The sequence below is a fragment of the Rhipicephalus sanguineus genome, chromosome 1 (genome assembly GCF_013339695.2).
Source record: "Rhipicephalus sanguineus isolate Rsan-2018 chromosome 1, BIME_Rsan_1.4, whole genome shotgun sequence".
Taxonomy (NCBI): Eukaryota; Metazoa; Arthropoda; class Arachnida; order Ixodida; family Ixodidae; genus Rhipicephalus; species Rhipicephalus sanguineus.
Genome location: NC_051176.1, coordinates 282,373,397 through 282,393,094, shown reverse-complemented (window position 1 = coordinate 282,393,094; position 19,698 = coordinate 282,373,397). Strand labels below are relative to the sequence as shown.

Here is a 19,698-nt window from a genome sequence, read left to right as displayed (position 1 = left end):
ATTCTGCAAGCCTATTCTCTGAGGGGTCTTATTTCTGGAACGGCAAGCTGAAAGAAAAGCCAGGTTTTAGGCGATTTGCCTGAATAGCAAAAAAGATGTTGAGGAATAAGTGAATGAACGAAACATATATGATTCCTTTCAAAGCCGGTGCTAAAATGAAGGTTCTCTTACTCGCAAACTGGATTTGTGCGCATGTGTTCTGCTCACTTCGAGAATCCGATCGCACCCCACACAAAGGTGCACTTTGTGCAAGTCCAACCAAAACATAAGGCAAGAGATCTTGCGATAGACGAGAAAAGAAATTGATAAAGCTATTGAAAGCATCGCCCAACCTTCAACTTGAACGAAAAGGGCTAAAATAAAAATTCTGATCTGTTTTCAATCTTCTCTCTTTTGCTCAATATATCAAGCTATGTTTCAGGAGATTCAAGAATTGCGAGACTTGTAATATACAGTGTGTCCCAGCCACCTCGGGTCAAGCTAATTAAAGAAACAGGGCCAGGTAGATGCGAATATCATATGAAGACTAATTACTCAGATTACTAATTACGTGTATAATTGCTCGCATATCAATTGTGCAGCACTCGATATATATATATATATATATATATATATATATATATATATATATATATATATATATATATATATATATATATATATATATATATATGGTCGAAGAAATGAAGGCGCACACTTACGAACCGGACCTTCAGAACTTTATTTTGAATTATATATATATATATATATATATATATATATATATATATATATATATATATATATATATATATATATATATATATATATATATATATATATATAGTACGTCCGTAGGACAGTTCACTTTATTCGGCAAAAGGTTCAGCCTCACTCCTGATAGCTTTGTTTGATTTTGAAGTTGAATTCAACTCCACCCATGTACCAACTAGCCCGACAGCAACAAACGCTACTAAGCTTTCATTTTCATGCGTAAGGTTTTTAACTATTTACCCAGATTTTCTTTATTACAGCTGTCAACGAAATGGTATTGTTTCAATGATATACTCTTATGCGAATAAACCAGTCTATAAATGAGTTGGAAGATCGAATGTTCGCCCCGTCGTCTATGCAAAGCAGTGAAGTTCATTCGAGTTACGCGATCTTTCATCTATGAAGCAGCTGCGTGGAAGTTCACCAGTGAATCTATTTTTATCTCTCCCTCTTCCTCACTTGCTCGGTAGTTTCTAAACACAACCTACAACGAGTCAGATTGAGAACTTGAAAAGCGAAGAATATTTATGGTGACAGAGGTGCAAAAGAACTGAAAGTCATGGTGCGGGTGCAGCTCAGCATGCTCTCTCACGTCACTGTGAAGCCTTCATATGACCGTATTCAAGACCGTCGTATGGCCGTCATTCAAGACCGTCGTATGGCCGTAGCCAATGGCAGCACGGCAGACTGGCGACGTCGCGCCGCCGGTTGTTTCCTCGCAGTGGCTCTCCGATCACCGAGGCTGCCAAAAGCATATACCGGTGTCGCCACTCACGGCGGCGTGGAAAAGATTGGCTACTACTTTATGATGCAGAATAGTTCCTAATTCAATAATTTGGTGCTTAAACTGCGCGATTTCTCCAAATAATGAGCCAGTTATTGTGAATGTAGTGAAGAGAAGGAGGAAGAATGTAATTACATTACAACCTCAACCGCTAGAAAGCGTTAGTGAGCATAAGTTTCTCGGTGTATATATTTTTTTTAATGAAAACCTGTGTTGGACTTCGCATGTTAACTCTATCAAACGTAATATAGCACACTCACTTTGTGTGCTGAATATCTATCGTGAATTATTGCCGATAAAACTAAAACGTCAATTGTATTTCACTCTCCGTTACATTACTGTTGGCTTGTATGGGGAGTAGCATCCAAAACGACCTTAAAAAGCTTGCATATTATGCAGAAAAAGGTATTCGTTTCACGCATAATCTGTCGTTATGTGCCCACACACTTTCGTATTTTAAACAAGATTGTATATTAAACGTTAATAGTCTATATTACCAAAGTCTCTGAAAGGCCTTCCTGTACAGTACAAAGTGGATTGTGATGACTTCTTTTCTACATACACTGGCATAATTACATATTTGTTTAGAACCAGAGCTTTCTTTAATATACGAACAGGAACAAATTACGGCACTCGGTTAATAAAATGGCAGGTCCCCCATTTACTAACTAATCATTCATCATTGACTGACGTCACTGAACAAACTACATCTCTTCTTGCATTCAGAAGGCGATCAAAAATGTACTTCCCAGATTGTTTGTAGCTTTCGTCGCTGTTTACTCTTTGTTATAATCTATGTTGCATTCTTGACTTTATTTTGCGTATAGTGCCATATAATTATTACTTGTATTATTTTCTGTTTGTTTCTTGTATGTGCAACGTTCTTGACTGAATATTCGCTTCTTAGTTTCACACGCTGTGCAAAGATCCATTTCGTTATCTGTGTTTATAAAATTATTCTGTTTGACGTGCTCTTGTATGCAAGGTGACGTATGCCGTTCAGCCTGTATTCCAATGTTGTTATGACTACCTTACTTCTCGTAGTATTTCAAGTCCAACAATGGAGCTATAGGATCCTAGTCAGGCTTGTTTCTTCGCTTTTAGCTCCAGCGCCATGGCAATAATATAAAAAAGTTTTACTTCAAAGCAGCGCCCACTTCCAAGCATCTCGCGAGATCCGGAGCCGCGAGGCGATGGCATTTCGCAGGTAAACAGCGCCACTGGCCGTCTCACCCAGCCACCTTTGCTCTTCACATCGAGGGCGCAGATAAAGCTAATTTTTGTATGTTTACGTCGTAAGAGTACAAATTTTGATCGCGCTGCTCGCTCGTTCGTCCCATGTGTCTTCAATTGTCGCATGCCGCAGCCCGGATCATGTGGCGCCGCACGTCCCATCGGACGTGTGGCGTACCGCGTGTCCACAGCTTTAAACTACAATTCTAGAGCAGCAGTCGCGAGTCGAGTAACGAATACATTCGAGAGTAAATTTTAGTCGCGCTAAGGCCTTGAGAGTCTTTTGTCTTCGCAGGCCACCTCATAGCAACATGACCAGCACCACTGCGCCTTTTGTGTTTCGATGGCTTGGCGCTCGCTCACACGACAGCAGGCCTCTCGCGTTTCAGGCAGCTTGAAGGCCGGACGTCTCCCATGCGAAGTTTGCGAAGGGCCAGCAGTGTTGTTTATACGGTTCGGGGCATGCAGGCGACGTACTGTCCCATGAGCCAGGAGGCGAGACGAAGGCATGCATTCGATACGTCCGGGACACCCGACTCCACCGGGCTTCCAAGGCTTTACAAGGTGCGTGCGATATCCCACTACGCCACGGCACCACTCGCCCTTCTCACACTCGGTATCAAAGATTCCTTCCCGGTGATGCGTCGCAGTGATCCCCGTGGAAAATGTCGATCGCAGGCTTGCTCACATTCGCTTGCTGTCGAAGTCATGTGCGAAGCTTCTTTCCTCCTCCAAAGTGTGCTCATGCCTGGGCAAAGCGTTCTCAAGTTGGCGTCTGTCACTCGACGCCTGTTCCCATAGAAAAGGGTGAATTCTGCTTGTGTATAGTGAGCCGAGCAGCAGGAGGAGAAAGAATGCCTTAATGCACTTGGAAGGTGTACTTATACAGAGGCAAGCCTGCCTTGCGCATGCGGTTAACAACTTTCTTGATGACGTTGCGCCTGGTAACATCGTCCTTCTCTTGAAGAAAAAATTAACAGAAGACAAGAAGCAAGAAAAAAATCCAGCCAGCCCCACTTATAAATAATTGTTGGGGTTTAACGTCCCAAAACCACGATATGATTATGAGAGACGCCGTAGTGGAGGGCTCCGGAAATTTCGACCACCTGGGGTTCTTTAACGTGCACCTAAATATAAGCACACGGGCCTCAAGCATTTTCGCCTCCATGAAAAACGCGGCCGCCGCGGCCGGGATTCGATCCTGCGATCTGCGGGTGAGCAGTCGAGCGCCATAACCACTAGACCATCGCGGCGGGTAGCTCCACTTCGCTAACACTGTCGAAACAGCGAAGCTAAGCCCGTGATTCATCAGGCTATATCGTACTTATAGGTTATAGGTTATAGGTTATAGGTATATGTTTTTCGAGTCTTCCCTCCGCTGGCGCTTAGCTTCGGCCTCCCTTGCGCGAACATCGCGGTTGGGTCGGCGACGACATATGCCCGTTCTCGCGTCAGCTCTCGCTGACGCTCACGTCGGGTGGCTTCTTCATCGGAAGAACCAGAAATGTTCGCGATTCTGAAAGCGCATGCTCCTGAACACTGGCACGCCCTTTATTTACACTCCACTGCGCCTCACCGTCACCCCATCTTGGCGCGTTTCTCGAAGGTTCACCCCTCGACATCCTCCGCCCTCGCCTCTCACAGCACGGCGCAGCCCTCCCCTTCCTAGCGAGCCTGACTCTCGCCACACTGTAAGGCCAAATGACGGGTGGTAAGTTCTACACCGACCTCGGACATGAAAGCCTCGACTAAGAAAAGCTTCGCTGTTAAAAAGAATTTACGTGCAAAGAAATAATTCAATTTGCACAGCACCTGTTGAACTGTGCATGTGCGGCGTTCAGGGATAGGATAGCGTTGCGGCTGTCTACGTTGTCGTCTGCTTCTACGGAGCTTTCCTTGAGGTGCCTCACCGTGCCTGTTGATTTGTAGTGCACGGTTGAGGGGAGGGCTGAGGTGTCGCTATCGCAACCTCGGTCTGCCGGGAGACAACCTATCCTTCTGCTGATCTCAGGTTCTCTCGTGCGTCTCGTAGACGCCGTCCATTCTCTGTTATAACGACGTAACAGCGTTTTGTACTTGGAGGGCTTATGGTGACTGCTGGTGCCCATGTCGTGTGTGTCGTATCAGAAACGATCACTGCGGGGGCACTGTCATAATCTGGTAGATTTCGCGTTGCTTCCGGCGTATTTCGTCAAAACGCTTTCGGACAATATCGGTCGGCATGGTTTGCCGTTCGAGACGGTAGTCTTGTACTGGCAGGGTTGTACGCGTCTGGTGTCCCGTTGTGGGGGTGACTTTAGGCGGTCATATCCTTTGTTATGTTCCTTCAGTTTAGCAAGGCACTGAAGATTTCCAAACCGCCACTTTTGTGTAGTTTCCTTGGTTCTCACTGCACAGCCCTTTCAGCCTTGCCGTTACCGCGATGATAATGCGCACTGGAAGCCTCGTGGACGACGTGCAGTTGTGTGGTAGAAAACGCGGAAGCACGCACTGCTGAACGGTGGCCATTATCGCTGCCTAACTTTGCTGATTTGCCAAGAATTGCATGCGCACGTTTGTCACTGCATCTGCTGTTGTTTAACGCATCTTCTTGATCTAGAAAAAAAAAAAGGAATATAGGTACTCATAGCCTTCGTTGTAGAAGAGGTCCCGACGAGCTGCCACTGCAATGTCAGTGTATCGTTAGCATCGGTAACCTGGCATTCCTGCTCTTATAGCTTTCAAAAAAATGGGCAATTATTCGCGAGAGCTCCAATATCCGACGACGTGCTAGGCCAGCACATCACTTCTTTGGCTGTTACGTTCTATTTTTCTTCAGCTCCATGTGCGGTGTAAAGTAGGCCAACTACCTCTTGTCGTTTAGTTGGAGGAATGGCGAAATTGTCGCTTCTTAAGAGGAGGACGTCCTCGACATGGACTGAAGCGAAAGGCGCAATGACGACAGAAGCAGCAGGGGCACACGCACACACACACACGCAGCATCTCCCCGTGACTCCTCGCGCCTTTCGTGCCTCATAACATGTTAAATCAACACGCCCATTTTTATATACAGGGCGTCCCAACTATCACGCAGCAAGATTAAAAAAAAGGAATGGCGTTATGCAAAGCAAACTTAGTTTATATTGTTCCTAGTACACTGAAGCAGCCACTACTATTTTTTCGTTAATGATGTTTCATTAATTAGTGATAATTATATTTGTAACTTGACAATTGTACTCACCTAATTACCAAAATGCCAATGAGGCATATCTAGGCATGTTCAAATGGCGTCTAACTGCGCTATTTTCAACGACGTACTAATTGCGCGCTCATTTTTTTCGGTTTATAAAGAAAGCCCGCGAAATCTGAAAAGTGAAGCGTGACTAGACTGTTGCGCTCATCAAAAAGCTGCGCCCTCAAACAGACTCACTGTGAGGTAGCCAGTATAAAGGAAAAAAATATGGATCGCCCTATCTGCCATATTCCCCGGCCGAAGAAACGCGCCGCATTGGTTTTATAGGGTCAGGCCGTAATCAGAACAGCGCTCCTGCCGCATTATAATGACAACAGTCGGCCCTGAGATCTGGATAACGATAGTGGCGTATAATCGAGCGGAATGAATCCCTCCAAGACTGCGACGCACGTTCGCGCCCGACCTGTAACCTTGCCAAAGTGCGAAACGCTGTGTCTGGCAAGGGACAACAGGCGAAGAGGTTGCTTGCAGTAAGCTTATTTGAGGGCGCTGCTTTCTTTTGCGGGTGGGAGCGTAGTCACGTGTTATTTTTGAGATGATGATAGTTTTCTGCGATCGATTCACAAGGAGCGATTTGCTAAACAGCTTCGCTTTTAAAATTAGTCATGGCTACTCCAGTCTATTGGGAACAATACGTACTATAGGTTTGCTTCGCGTAACGCCATTCCTCTTTTTTTAAATCATACTGCGTGATAGTTTGGACACCCTGTATATTGCCACACGCGCTCCTTTCTTTCTATGTTTTATGTTACCGGCCCACTACACGTGTACTGCCTTGCGCAAACCGCGCCCGAAAGTCCGGGAACATTCCAGGTTATTTTAGAATCTTCTGTTAGGCTTGAGCGCGCAAACGCGAACAGGTGAGTTTATTCTGGAACTAACGTGGCCACCAGCGATAAGGCTCGAATGTTCGATGCCGCATGTATAAAAGCCGATGCGCATTGCCGCGCGCAGATCAGATTATCGACGGCCAACGCTCTGTTCGCCGCTATCAGTGTACAGCGTGTATTGCTTGTCGTTTGACTTTTCGTTTCCCGGGCACAGGTTCGCCCAAATAAAGAGTTACGTCTTTAATAATAGCCCGGCTGCCGTCTTCTTCGCTGTCACGACCACGTGACATCTGACAGAGGTGCTGGTTCCTTGATGTTCCGGACGTCGTCCAAAAGCAGTGATCCAAGCCCAAACCAACAAGACACCAAAAGCATCGTGAATCATCGAGCCAGCATCAGACAACAAGGACTGCCACCAGAGTACGGACAGGACCAGGAACACCCCGGCCATGACCCATCAGCGACGGTGACAGCTCCCATGGCAACCACGTGTATGCTGCTACAACAACCAAGGGAAACTGGCGTTTGTGGTCTCTTGACTTCTCTCTTGTGTCCGTGTTTGCACGCCCTGTCTCTTTAAACATGAACCAAGAGAGCCACCAAATTTTCGAGGATCGCCATGTGAAGACCCGGAAAGTGGGCTGTAAGGATACGACCTGGTCGCCACGTTCAACAGGTGGGACTGCGATGAAAAGTTGCGCCACGTCTTTTGCCCTTCAAGACTGTGCCAGGACGTTATCTGAGAATCGGGAGGCCACGCTGACGACCTGGGTGCAGCGCCACCGACATCGACGGGATTGCACGGGGAAGGAAGAAGAGGTCAAGCGAGACCTCGAGCTGCGCGGCAGCAAGGCTGGCGCGAGGGGAGCAGAAATAACGGAAACATTAGTTGTGTTTAGGCTCCAGCGCTGGAAGGACGGCTAATGAGTTATTTCAAAAGCTATCTATTTCTAAACATATTTAGAATATAAACAATTTCATTTATATAACAAGGCACCGCCCGTTTCATGGCCGATTCCCCGCGGTGGGTTGCGCCAGTTTACTAAGGAACAATCAACCGACCGACCGACCCACACACCTACCCACCGACCGACCCACACACGTCCACCCACCCACCCAACTACCTACCTACCTACCTACCTACCTACCTACCTACCTACCTACCTACCTACCTACCTACCTACCTACCTACCTACCTACCTACCTACCTACCTACCTACCTACCTACCTACCTACCTACCTACCTACCTTCTCCCGAACGATCGCTCGGATGGTCGACCATCAGAGCGATCGTTCGGGAGAAGCTGCGGAAATTGTTGCCACCGCTTCATGTCGCGTAGTCACGCAGTAGTCAATAAAGGGCTAAAACAAGGCTAATAATGCTCAAAACCAGTGCAAAATAAACTAACAAGTTATATCAGTAAACCATGGGGGATTAGGGGGTCCTGACCCCCCTTGTATTCAGGATGGGGGGGGGGGACACCCCTTGCAAGTGTCCCCCATTGAGATTTACCTTTCAAACAGCATATTTGAAATACTTGACAGTTAAGCATTGCGCACTCTCCTAAAAATTAACTCTGAAATCTGAAGTCTTTCCAATAAGTAGAAACGAAGCACAAGAGTGAACGCTGTCCTTAGTTTCAATAGGCACTGTAGAGGTCGTGCTTTCTGAAATGCTACGGGTTGCTTCTGACGTGCCGCAGAGGTTTATTATTTGGGCCTTTGAAGCGCAAATAAAGAATCTCCAATCATCTGCCGTTATTTATTCATGTCCATGATTTATGAAAGACATTGACAATAAAGTATGAATGCGATTGCTCGAGTATAATTATGTCATTAAAAAAACACTGCTGAATGTAAACACGATTTGCGAGAAATATTCCAGGGTAAATCTTGGAAGGCTATAGCAGTATACAATATTAGAGATGAAGTTAAAGAAAAGTTGTTCGTTTACGCATTATAACAAAAAAAAAAGCCGGCATTTTCATTTCGCGGTTTAACCCAAGTGACATATTAGCTACTGACTTTGCCAACTATTGGCTGCCCAGGCCCGGATTCTTTTTGTTTTTAGTTTATTTAAAGACATGATATTAATTTTTATGTACTCAAAAATAAAAGGCACATTTATGAAAAACAAAATGGCCGACTACATAAATAACCAAGAATTAATCGTAATAGTTTATCTAAATCGCGAAAAACGCTTCTGAAACATCACGGCCGGGCTAGACCGCACGCGCGCTCCTTTAGAAGCGAGCGCGCGCGTGCGGTCTAGCCCGGCCGTGGAAACATGTGGCTGATACCCGCGCCGCGCAAGAGAGGGCGCCCCCGCTTCGGGATGCGCGCAATCGCCGAGGCGGTGGGAAGCGGCAAGGGAATCGCTGGGTTGCCCGTGCTACGCACTTCCACGGGTTTCACGGTAGGGGAGCTGCATAATTAAGCGCGGGATTTAGAACTACACCAAGACCTACGCAAGAACGACATTTTCTTTTCTTCCTCGTTCTCAGCTGCGCCACAATACAAATGTTGTTTCCTCTTGCTGCAATCTTGATCAGGCTTGTGAGAACGCTTACTATAGGCATACAACACTTTTCCACCGAGAGCGAGCCTATATGAAGGTCTACAAGGATTTCTAAATTCTGTTTTTAGAAAGTTCACTCAGATCTGCAGCATTTGGCATGAAGACCGCCAGAAACTTTGACAAAGCTCTCCGTCCGCTCAATACCGGCGCTTAAAACAACCATTAATTAATTACGGTTCTTCATATTTCAGCAAGCCCTGCCCCAGTCGTCTCATGCACCATACAGAATGTATACTTACATTGCTCTAATTACTATCCGCGAAGTTTCACAACGATGCATCTGCTGTCTTGCAGACGAGGATAATTTATACAAACACGTTTGTGAACATTAGTTCTGTAGGATATATCCAATGACATTTATGTTAAACCAAGTTGCTTGCGCGAATTTGTTAAATAGGCGCTTCGAAATTTCCTCGGACACACATTAAGGTACTCGCTGACATCGATGCAGGTTTGACAATCTGCACTGTTTTCGCCCGCAACCTCTAGTCGTTTGTCTGTGCGAATTTCTTCGGAATTGGCCCTGCCCCACACTAAGTACCGGACGAGTAATAAATCTAGGAGGTGGTGGTGTTCTCTTCATTACACCCAAAAAGAGGAGACCAGTGCGAAGACTGGTTGCTCTGGCTTGGAGGAAGTCGGCGGGGATCCCTTGGGATACCGCAGCCTCCACACAATTGCGGAGAAGATTTCGGCAGGTAACCTTGGCCGGTCTAACCCCCTCAGTGGGTGCGCGCCATAGAATAAAGGTTCATCATCATCATCATCATCATGACCTTTGGCCAGTGCCTCACGTGCTAACGAGCCAAGGGCTCACGAAAGAGAAGAAGAAGCAGAAGAAGAACGGATCCTGGATCGGTTGCTCGTACCGCCGACTGGTGCTCGTCCAGCTGATCCACAGAAGCAAGTCCGCAGCTGCAAGTCCAGCAGACGTGTGTCACAGCCTCGTGGCATCGACGACGAACCAAAAGAGGCGTTCCAAAGAGGCTGCGCCTTCGACTAACAAGCGTCGAACGACTGCGCCTGCTGTCGGGTGGTAGACATGCAATGCGCGTGCGCCCGATGGTCGGGTGCGAGGCAGGCACCGTCTGTGCTGTTCGCATTGTGGACAACCGGCGCCTGGTGTTCGACCCTAGGCGGAGGTGGAGCCCTTATGCATCCATGGGCAGCAAGCTTGCCGAGCCCTCAAGACCAAGCTTTGCGTACGTCCAGGCCCTTGACGAAACGAAGGGCAACGCGCACACCACCGAACGCACTGCCAAGGAAATGCTGACGACGCTGCTCGAAGGTTTCGGCTGCTTCGGGGCAGGTGACGGTGCCAGCAAGGCCTCCACCATGCCTGTCTTGCAGGAGCGTGCCGGAGTGGTCTCCCTCGCGGTAAAGGAACTGCATCAGCGTGTCGACAAGCTTCGATACATGGACCAGACTTGCACGGTCGTGGCTGATTACCTCGAAGCGCACGAGGTGGTTCGGCGCTTTCTCTGCCCCAATGGGCCACCGGTCTTGGCGAAGGACGGTGCTGCTGAAGGCATCTTGGACCTCGAGAGGCACGGGACATAGATCGGCAACGTTGTTGGCCTTGTGGACGAGCGGTGCCTCCTGTTCCAGCCCAAGGCTGAGACCGAGTCGACCACTTCCACGGACAGCTTGCTTACCGAAGCCTCATCACGCCGAACCGGGATCAGAGCTTCGTGTTCGTCAATGCCTCTGACGAAACGAAGGACATGTGCGTACGCCTTCAAACGCACCACCAAGGCAACGCTGACAACGCTGCTTGAAGGTTTCAGCTGCTTCGGGGAAGCGGCCGGTGCAGATAGAATATAAAAGCTCAGCTGCATCAAGGCGTACGTACAACAGCTAAAGTATGTTGACTGACTGGTGAAGATAAAACTTCAGTTCAACGAGAGCGTACTTACGTTTTGTTTTTGTATGCTTATGGTTATACACTGACTGAGATATACAGCAGAATAGGGCTTTATATAGGGCTTTAGGCCAGAATTTCGGAGTGCTTCGGAGCTGCGTTGAAGATTGTCCTGAAGATTTGAAGAAGTTGGATGGTTCCCTGCAGTCGGAAGGAGCTCAGCGTGTCGCCGCCGCAAGAAAAGCTCGAAGCTCTGCGTAATAAGTGACCCCAGAACCGTGACAGTGACTTTGCACTCTAATTCCTCTGCAGCTGGTCTTGGAGTAAGTTGGGATCGCTGTGCTAGAGCAGGTGTCTGATCTGGAAGAGCGGCACTTGTTCGCCCAGCTCAGTAAGCTTCTTGGCGAGCAGTGCAACATTACGTTGTCCTGCAGCGCCTCTCCTTTTCCCGAGATGTGCCCGTTATCGTTGACATCGCTGCCACCCCTCGCTTTCACAGTGCTAGAAATGCTCGTTTGTTCATTAATAAAAGAGAAGTAAACTGAATTAAAACGGCAAGCTGGGAGAGTTGGTAGTTTAACATACTTTTGCTATGTGGTAATTGAACATACTTGTTGGTAGTGTAACTTGTGCCGAATCATTTAGGCACCACAGTGGCAGCCGTCATTGTTCACGCTGCCACATTCATCTACAATACCTTTGAAAATACTATTTCTTTACAGCGAGAGCTGTTACGAGATCACAACAAGGACCGTTTTTGGCGCCGCCGCCGCCGCCGCCGCCGCCGCCGCCGCCAGTGTCCGTAACAACTATCGCGCGAAAGAAAAAAAAAACGAAGAAAAAAATATCCAGGTTGGAACGAGGTTTGAACCTGCGTCTTCTGCGTGGGAGCCCAGTATTCTACCTCAGAGCCATGCCGGTGCTTGAAACAGCTTTGCAAAGAGACCCTAGACAGGCTTCATATCGGGAAGGAACCACATTAACATATGTAGTGTGGTAGTAGAGTAAAATAACAACCAGGCGTCACACAACGCCAATTCTGTAACCAGGCCTCACACAATGCGAATTGCGCAACGAGTCGGTTTTTGAATACTTCCAACCCATTACAAAGGGCTCTGCCATAATTCTTCATCGTCATCAGCAACAGCATTAACAAATTGACCATAATGCCTTACAGGTGTTTAGCGGGTACCACGGTTCTCCGCAGATTGACGAAAAATTGCATAGTGGCTGCTCTGCTTCCCTACTTCACAGAAATTATGATGATTTATAGGGTAGTGGGTTCCTCGCAAGCGCACTTCTATTGGTTGCCAAGGAAGCCCATAAGGCTCCCATGATCCATTTCCTCGGGATCTCAACAAAGTTAATTCCCCCCTCTCTCTCTCTTTCTCACGTTAACGTATGTTATAAAGCGTGGTGGGAGAGTTAAAGAACGACCGGGCGTCACACCATGCGAATTACGTAACTAGTCGGTCGTTTAAAGCTTCCAACCCATTACAAAGGGATCAGCCATAATTCTTCATCGTCATCAACCGTCGTATGAACAAAGTGCACATTGTAAAATATGTGGCACAAATAACAGCCGACGCGGACTTACAAGCTCAAACAGACGTTTATTGACGTCCGCATGAGCCCAGAACCTCAAGATGGCTCCTTCGTTCCTGGTAGAACGCGCTCACGCGCCCGCTGGGCCAAAGCTCGTCTTCTTCTTCCAGCAGGCTGCACGCGGGAAATTCAACACACATAATGCCTTACAGATGGTAACTCGCTTCTCCGCAAAATGACGAATAATGTCGTGGTGGGTGCTTCCGAACTTCACAAAAATTATTATTTTTGGCGTAGTGGGTACGTTGCTAGTGTACTTTTATTAGTAGCCACAATAGAGTTTATAAGGGGCTCTAGAAATGCCCTCTTCGAGCTTTCGCTGTGACTGGGCTGCGCTTTCCGCGCAGGCCTGGCGTTTTTTTTTCTTGTAGATTGCTGTAGTGTACTCGTATTAGTAGCCACAATAGAGTTTATAAGGGGCTCTAGAAATGCCGCTCTTCCAGATTTCGCTGTCACTGTGCTGCGCTTTCCGCGCAGGCCTGGCGTTTCTTTCTTGTAGATTATTATTTTTCGCAAGTGATTGTTGGGACAATGTCAGAAGCTACGGTGCAGGTCAATTTAAATATTTTTGTAAGCCATATCACTTCAAGACGGGAGGATATAGCATATACTTACAGTACACTGTCATCCTTTATGAAAGGGAACACGTGAGCGTGTGGCCTGCGCTCTGCGGCGGCAGAGCCATATATATGTACCCTTTGCGGCGGCTGCCTATACAGCACTATCAATCGACAGCTTAGGAAAGCACGTTCACCTTTGGCGTCATCTATTGGCAAACAAAATAACGAGCCAAGGCCGGTGGACAAGCGCTGCTAGATTACACTCCCGCTCCTGTATCGCAACGGGCGATGCCGCCCGTTGCGAAGGGCTACAAGTAGTTCACCCGGGTGTGAACACTGTGTTGGATAACTGTGGTATCGGATAACCGTTCATAATGCGGACTGCAAGCTCGCGCTCACGTAAGGCGCGGCATTCGCGCAAGAGCACTTTATCACTGTCCGTATTATAATCTACGCTGACTCGGCCTGTGCCTCGGCGCTGGACTGAGAGACTTGAGTTTGGCTTTGAGCAACGCTAACTTCGCGACGCGTGCGCCGCACGCGTTCTGGTGCGAGGATATCCAACGTTTTGCGAAGACGGAGCGGCCTTAATGGAATCGCTCATTGATGACGCAAACCTCCGAGTGGGTGCTCCGAGTGCACGCCTTGCAACACATCGCTTGGTTATGCAACGGTTTTTAAATTTTTTGTAGCAAATAAAGTGATGTTATAGTGGCATTGCTCGCGTGCAAGGAGATGTAGCACTGAGCGCATTCAGCCTCTTATTATGGTACATATAACCCGCCGCCACGGTGGTCTAGTGATTATCGTGCTCGACTGCTGAGTCGCAGGTCGCGGGATCGAATCCCGGACGCGGCGGCCGCATTTTCGATGGAGGCGAAAATGCTTGAGGCCCGTGTGCTATAGATTTCGGTGCACGTTAAAGAACCCCCGGTGATCGATATTTCCGAAGCCCTCCACTACGGCGTCTCTCATAATCATGTCGTGGTTTTGGGACGTTAAACCTCAACAATTATTATTACTATGGTACATATAATTAAAAACAAAAAAGTTCGCGTTGGTGAAATGCGAGCAGCTTTTAAAAGCGAGTGTGCTTTTGAGCTGTCTCTGGATTTTTATAAGTAGCGTTTTAACCACATAAGTTATAGCAGACCACCTTGACAGACCTCATAGTGCGACAGAACCCAGTAAACATCTTCTTGGACGACTTCAAGACAGTTGCTACCAATATTCAAAAAACAATGCACCGCACTTAGGGTGCATGAAATACAGGTGTCAAGGTGAAGCGCGCTGCATTCGTGCCTGTTTCATTTAAGCCCCGCCACGGTGGTCTAGTGGTTATGGCGCTCGACTGCTGACCCGAAGGTCGCGGGATCGAATCCCGGCCGCGGCGGCTGCATTTTCGATGGAGGCGGAAATGTTTGAGGCCCGTGTACTTAGATTTAGGTGCACGTTAAAGAACCCCAGGCGGTCGAAATTTCCGGAGCCCTCCACTACGGCGTCTCTCATAATCATGTCGTGGTTTTGGGACGTTAAACCCCAGATATTATTATTATTATTATGTTTCATTTAAGTGTATATATCTGTGCAACCTTTGGCATGGCGACCCGCAAAGCCGAGGCCGCCGGATTCTGAGAATAAAGTTTCCTCCTCCTCCTCTATGGTCGCAGACAACACAAATATATATATATATATATATATATATATATATATATATATATATATATATTTGTTGTGGCGCGCGCAGTATGTGCAACCCAGACTGGACTAGATACGGCATAATCGTCAACCGCCGTATACGACTAAGAGACTGAATCAGCCAAAGCCAGCTCAGTTCTTTTTCCCCCCTTTTTTTTCTCGTCATCCTTTGCACGACAATATGGGAAATAAACCACAAGCTATTTTAAGTTACATTACCAGGAGCTTTAAAGCTTTTTTTTTCAGCTTCAGTATGCTCCATGCTCTACGCGAAAAATGCTGTCAAGCTTATATTTTCAGTAGGCTAGCTCATGTATATACAGAGTGTTCCAGCAATCACGCAGCACGATTTTAAAAAAGAGGAACGGTGTTACGCAGGCAAACCTACTGCTTATTGTTCCTAGGACACTGGAGTAGCCACTACTACTTTTTTCGTTAGATAGGTTTAATTAGTCATAATTATATTTGTAACTCGAGAAGTACTCACCTAATTGTCAAAATGTCAATGAGGCGTATCTAGGCATGTTCAAATGGCACATAACTGCGATATTTTCAACAACGTGCTAATTGCGCGCTCATTTTTACCGGTTGATCCAGCGAAATATGAAAAGCGACGTGTGACTAGGTCGCTGCGCGAGCGCGCATCGGGAACCAGCGCCCTCAAACAAGCTCGCTATGAGGTAGCCAGTATCAAGGGAAAAATGCATAAAAAAAATGGATCGCCCTATCTGCCACTCCCCGTCCAAAGAAACGCACCGCTTGGTTTTACAGAGTCATGCCGTAATAAGAATAGCGCTCCTGTCGCGTTATCAATGAGAACAGTCGGCCGTGAGATATGGATAATGATAGTGGCGTACTATCGAACGGAATGAATTCCAGCGACACTGCGGCGCATATTGAATTTGTTGGCGCCCGACCTGTACCCTTGCCAAAATGCGGAACGCTGTCTCTCGCAACGGACAACAGGCAAAGCGGTTCTTTGCAGTAAGCTTATTTGAGGGCGCTGGTTTCCTTTGTGGGTGGGAGCGTAGTCACGTGTTATTTTTCATATTCTTTATTAGTTGGAAAAAAATGAGCCCGTAATTATTACATTGTTGAAATTGCGAATTCAGATGTCGTTTGACCATGCCTAGATATGCCTCATCGATATGTTAATGATTAGGTGAGTACTTGTCGAGTTATAAATATAATTACACTAGTTAATTAAGCCTCATTAACGAAAGAATTAGCAGTGGCTACTCCAGTGCACTAGGAACAATATAGAGTAGGTTCGCTTCGCGTAACGCCGTCCCTCTTTTTTAAAATCGTGCTGCGTGATAGCTGGGACACCCTGTATATGTTGAATCTGTGAGGACACACACTAATCTGCGCAGCGTAAAATATTAAACTGCAAGTTTATAAAAAGTTGTTCCCTTTTAGCCTACTCTAAGAACGCAGGTGCACCCAATTTCGCGGCGAACGCGCTCCATTGCCCGGTAAATACACATCGCACTTGAAATAATTTATCACAACTATGCGCCAAGAAGGCGACGTTTGTCTCGGTCGAATCGCTGGCAGGCGAGACTTCGCATCAAGTGCGTTCAGCTTAGTCTTCGTTTCGAGGACTGTGCCGCTGGCTCAAGAGGCGAGAGTGAATTTCGTTCTCGGTAAGCGGGTACCGTCAGGCCGAACCGAAATAAATTAATGATTAATGGTGTCGCCGTCCCTCTTTCTATTTTCCGCATCGTGAGCGTGGCACCGTCAGAGACTTGAAGCAGGTCTCATTGTTGACGGATGGGTGCATCGCATGCACCGTCTCAGAAGATGAGCTTAGCCAGTGTGGAGTCGAGGTTGTTCGCGTGACGAAGGCTGCATTCAGAAAGCGCTACACCCACTTAAACAAAGTCTTTCACTAAGATAATTCTCTTCATACGCCGTTGGAAGCATCGATGTGTTTATGCGACATTCTTGACTAATTTCACAACGTATATTACGTTTAACCTGTGTTCTGTAACCTGTTTCGACAGGTTAGAAGTGGTCACACAAAAAGTTAATGCGCGAAATTTTGCCGTTTCATACAACAGACACGCATTTCAAAACTGAAATATCGCAGGAGAATTCAGCTGCTGGGTTAATCTGAACGTGGCGTCTTATACAACGACTGTCTCGGATTATTTTTTTTTTTTAACTGGTATTCCCGAAAAAAGGTTATCTTGGTGACCAGGGCTCTTACCGACGGCCTTCAGAAATGCACGATGAATGCACGATAAACTCCAGTACTGACCCTCTCAATTAATGGCTTTAGGGTCACTGCTCTAACTGCGGAATTGTTTCTTCAAAGCGTAAACTTTCGCCATATATGTACTCACAACTGCACAGAGAAGCACACTTGCTGTTCCATTTAACTGATAATCGCGATGTGCAATTGGAAACAGCGTCACAGGCTGCATAGTGCACATCATCGAAATGTTACGACGCTAGGATATTTGGTGAAGAGGCGTCGGTGCGAGCGCGACTTGCCTCCAGATCTTGAGGGGGCAAGAAACAGATGTGAAGTGAAAGGCAGGGAAGTTAACGGTTAACCTGAGGGAAGCGGCGATTATGTATGCTTCCTTGAGTGTAGCTTGAACTCAACGACATCTCCCGCGCCGTCACCTTAAACCGAGCGCCTCGGGTGCCTCGGTCGCGTGCAACGCTATAGTGCTGGCACCTATTGCGTGCTGCAAGGATCTGGCGACCGCGATGATTCCCGCCGCTCGCTTGAACGATGAACATTCTTCGTCGGCATCACAGATGGCGTGTGCGCCATTTCCATTCGGCGAAAAAGTCGTGCTGCCCTTTCCGTATAGCTCTGGCTGCGGGAAATAGAAATCGGCGACCTATGTATCTCGGGAACAGGAGACACTTGGCCGGTTTAATATGGTTGCTCCAGCATCCACGGTGTACTCGGTATGAACGTTGTGTGCAATATCTATGACGGCTGAATACTTTCTCCAGTAATGAACAAAGGTGGCAGTCATTTTTCTCCTTCTTCCCAGTAAAAATAAAACAGGATCTAGCAGTCTGTCTCCAAGCTTCTTTATTATTTTCTGTGTATGTGCCTACAGAAAGGACAACAACAAACGCTTGAGGGCTGCTTTCGAGGGGAGTGAGGTAGAAAGTCTTTGACCTCGGTGGTGCGGCCAGTGGCGTAGCCGGGGGATGGGGGTCGTTTGGCGGTTCAGAACCCCCATCCGAAAATTTTACATTATATATATATATATATATATATATATATATATATATATATATATATATATATATATATATATATATATATATATATATATATATATATATACGTGCACACAGACAAACACGTGCATGAAAATACATGAAAAAGAAGTCGAACCCCGGCCCCGCTCCCCACCCTTCCGAAAATATTTCTGGCTTCTCCCCTGGGCGCGGCAGTCCTGTATACAGGCTGTAATTGGCAAATTGTTTTTCAGCAAAAATCAGTGACTTCGTAGGTAATGGATCTGTAGTGCCTGTGCCCAAGATATCTTTCGAGAGAGAGAAAGAGAGTTTCATTAGCGAGGGGATGATTTAAAACTTTTCGTCGACATTTTAAGCGACATTTAAAAGTTGTTTTCTCTTCTTTTCTTTAATGTCTTAAATAACAGGGGTGCAGCATGGCCACTCATTATTAAAAGTAAAAAAATGTATTCGCAACACGTAACGCACGATGGCACGAACAGACAGTGACAAACTTGCCGAATGCATCCGTGTGTGTCCACACACCACCAATTTAGTTCATGCGTAAGGATTCGTTCAAAACAGGTGTGCTACTGGTGAATATATTCCCAAAAATGCACTCTTTGAAGAATAGGTAGCAAAAAGCTTGAAGCTGCAAGCGAGCAGTTTGAAACGGCAGGTGTCACTACGTCTCAAACGCAGTTACTAACTTGGTACAAGTTATATAGTAACGCTAGGGCTTCACAAGTGCAATCGAGGTAAGATAATGATGGTTACTACCTCGCCTTACCAGTAGCCCATTGTGCTGGGTGACGGTAATTTTTGTGCAACAGAAATTGAACTCTAACTTCTTTCATTATTTCCGATGACCACTGTTGTGAACTCTCAGTGAGCATATTTCTTTAAATTTTCTTGTGATTGACGCGCTCAATAAAACGTGTCCGTTTTTTAGTAAAGCAATATTCGGTGATAATATCCGATTGTAAATGAATCCATACTTATGGAAAACTTCAGTTATAAACTTTGATTCCCCGGCTTATAGCGACTGTTAGAAATTTCATCGCATTTTAAGCGAGCTTACAATATACCTACAGCTAGTCTCTATCACCTCGAGTAAGTGATCCGCACACTTGGTAGTTTCGCCTTAGATTAGGTCAAATGTATTTCGCGTATACGCGTGCAAAGAGGCAGTTTCATTGGGCTTTCAGTTTTTTACTACAGCTGCAGTTTTTAACCCCTCCGTTCGCTGTGTAGTTTGTTGAAATTCGTGCGACTTTGATTATTTCTTCCCCGAATTATACTTCATCTATCTATTTTCAAAGTTCCTATACTCCATCACTCTAGAGCCAAG

At 46.6% G+C, this 19,698-nt stretch overlaps 1 long non-coding RNA gene across 10 annotated transcripts in view; it reads left to right on the top strand.

Annotated features, from left to right (window-relative positions):
- Positions 1 to 19,698, top strand: part of LOC125756879 (uncharacterized) — a 131,235-nt gene that overhangs the window by 47,986 nt on the left and 63,551 nt on the right. For 4 of the 10 annotated variants that reach the window (XR_007414834.1, XR_007414830.1, XR_007414831.1 and 1 more), the window contains exon 2: positions 3,239 to 3,334. The exons of the other annotated variants lie outside the window; for them this stretch is intronic. This is a non-coding gene — a long non-coding RNA (uncharacterized LOC125756879). The remainder of the gene's footprint in view (positions 1 to 3,238; positions 3,335 to 19,698) is intronic. 10 annotated transcript variants of the gene reach the window in all.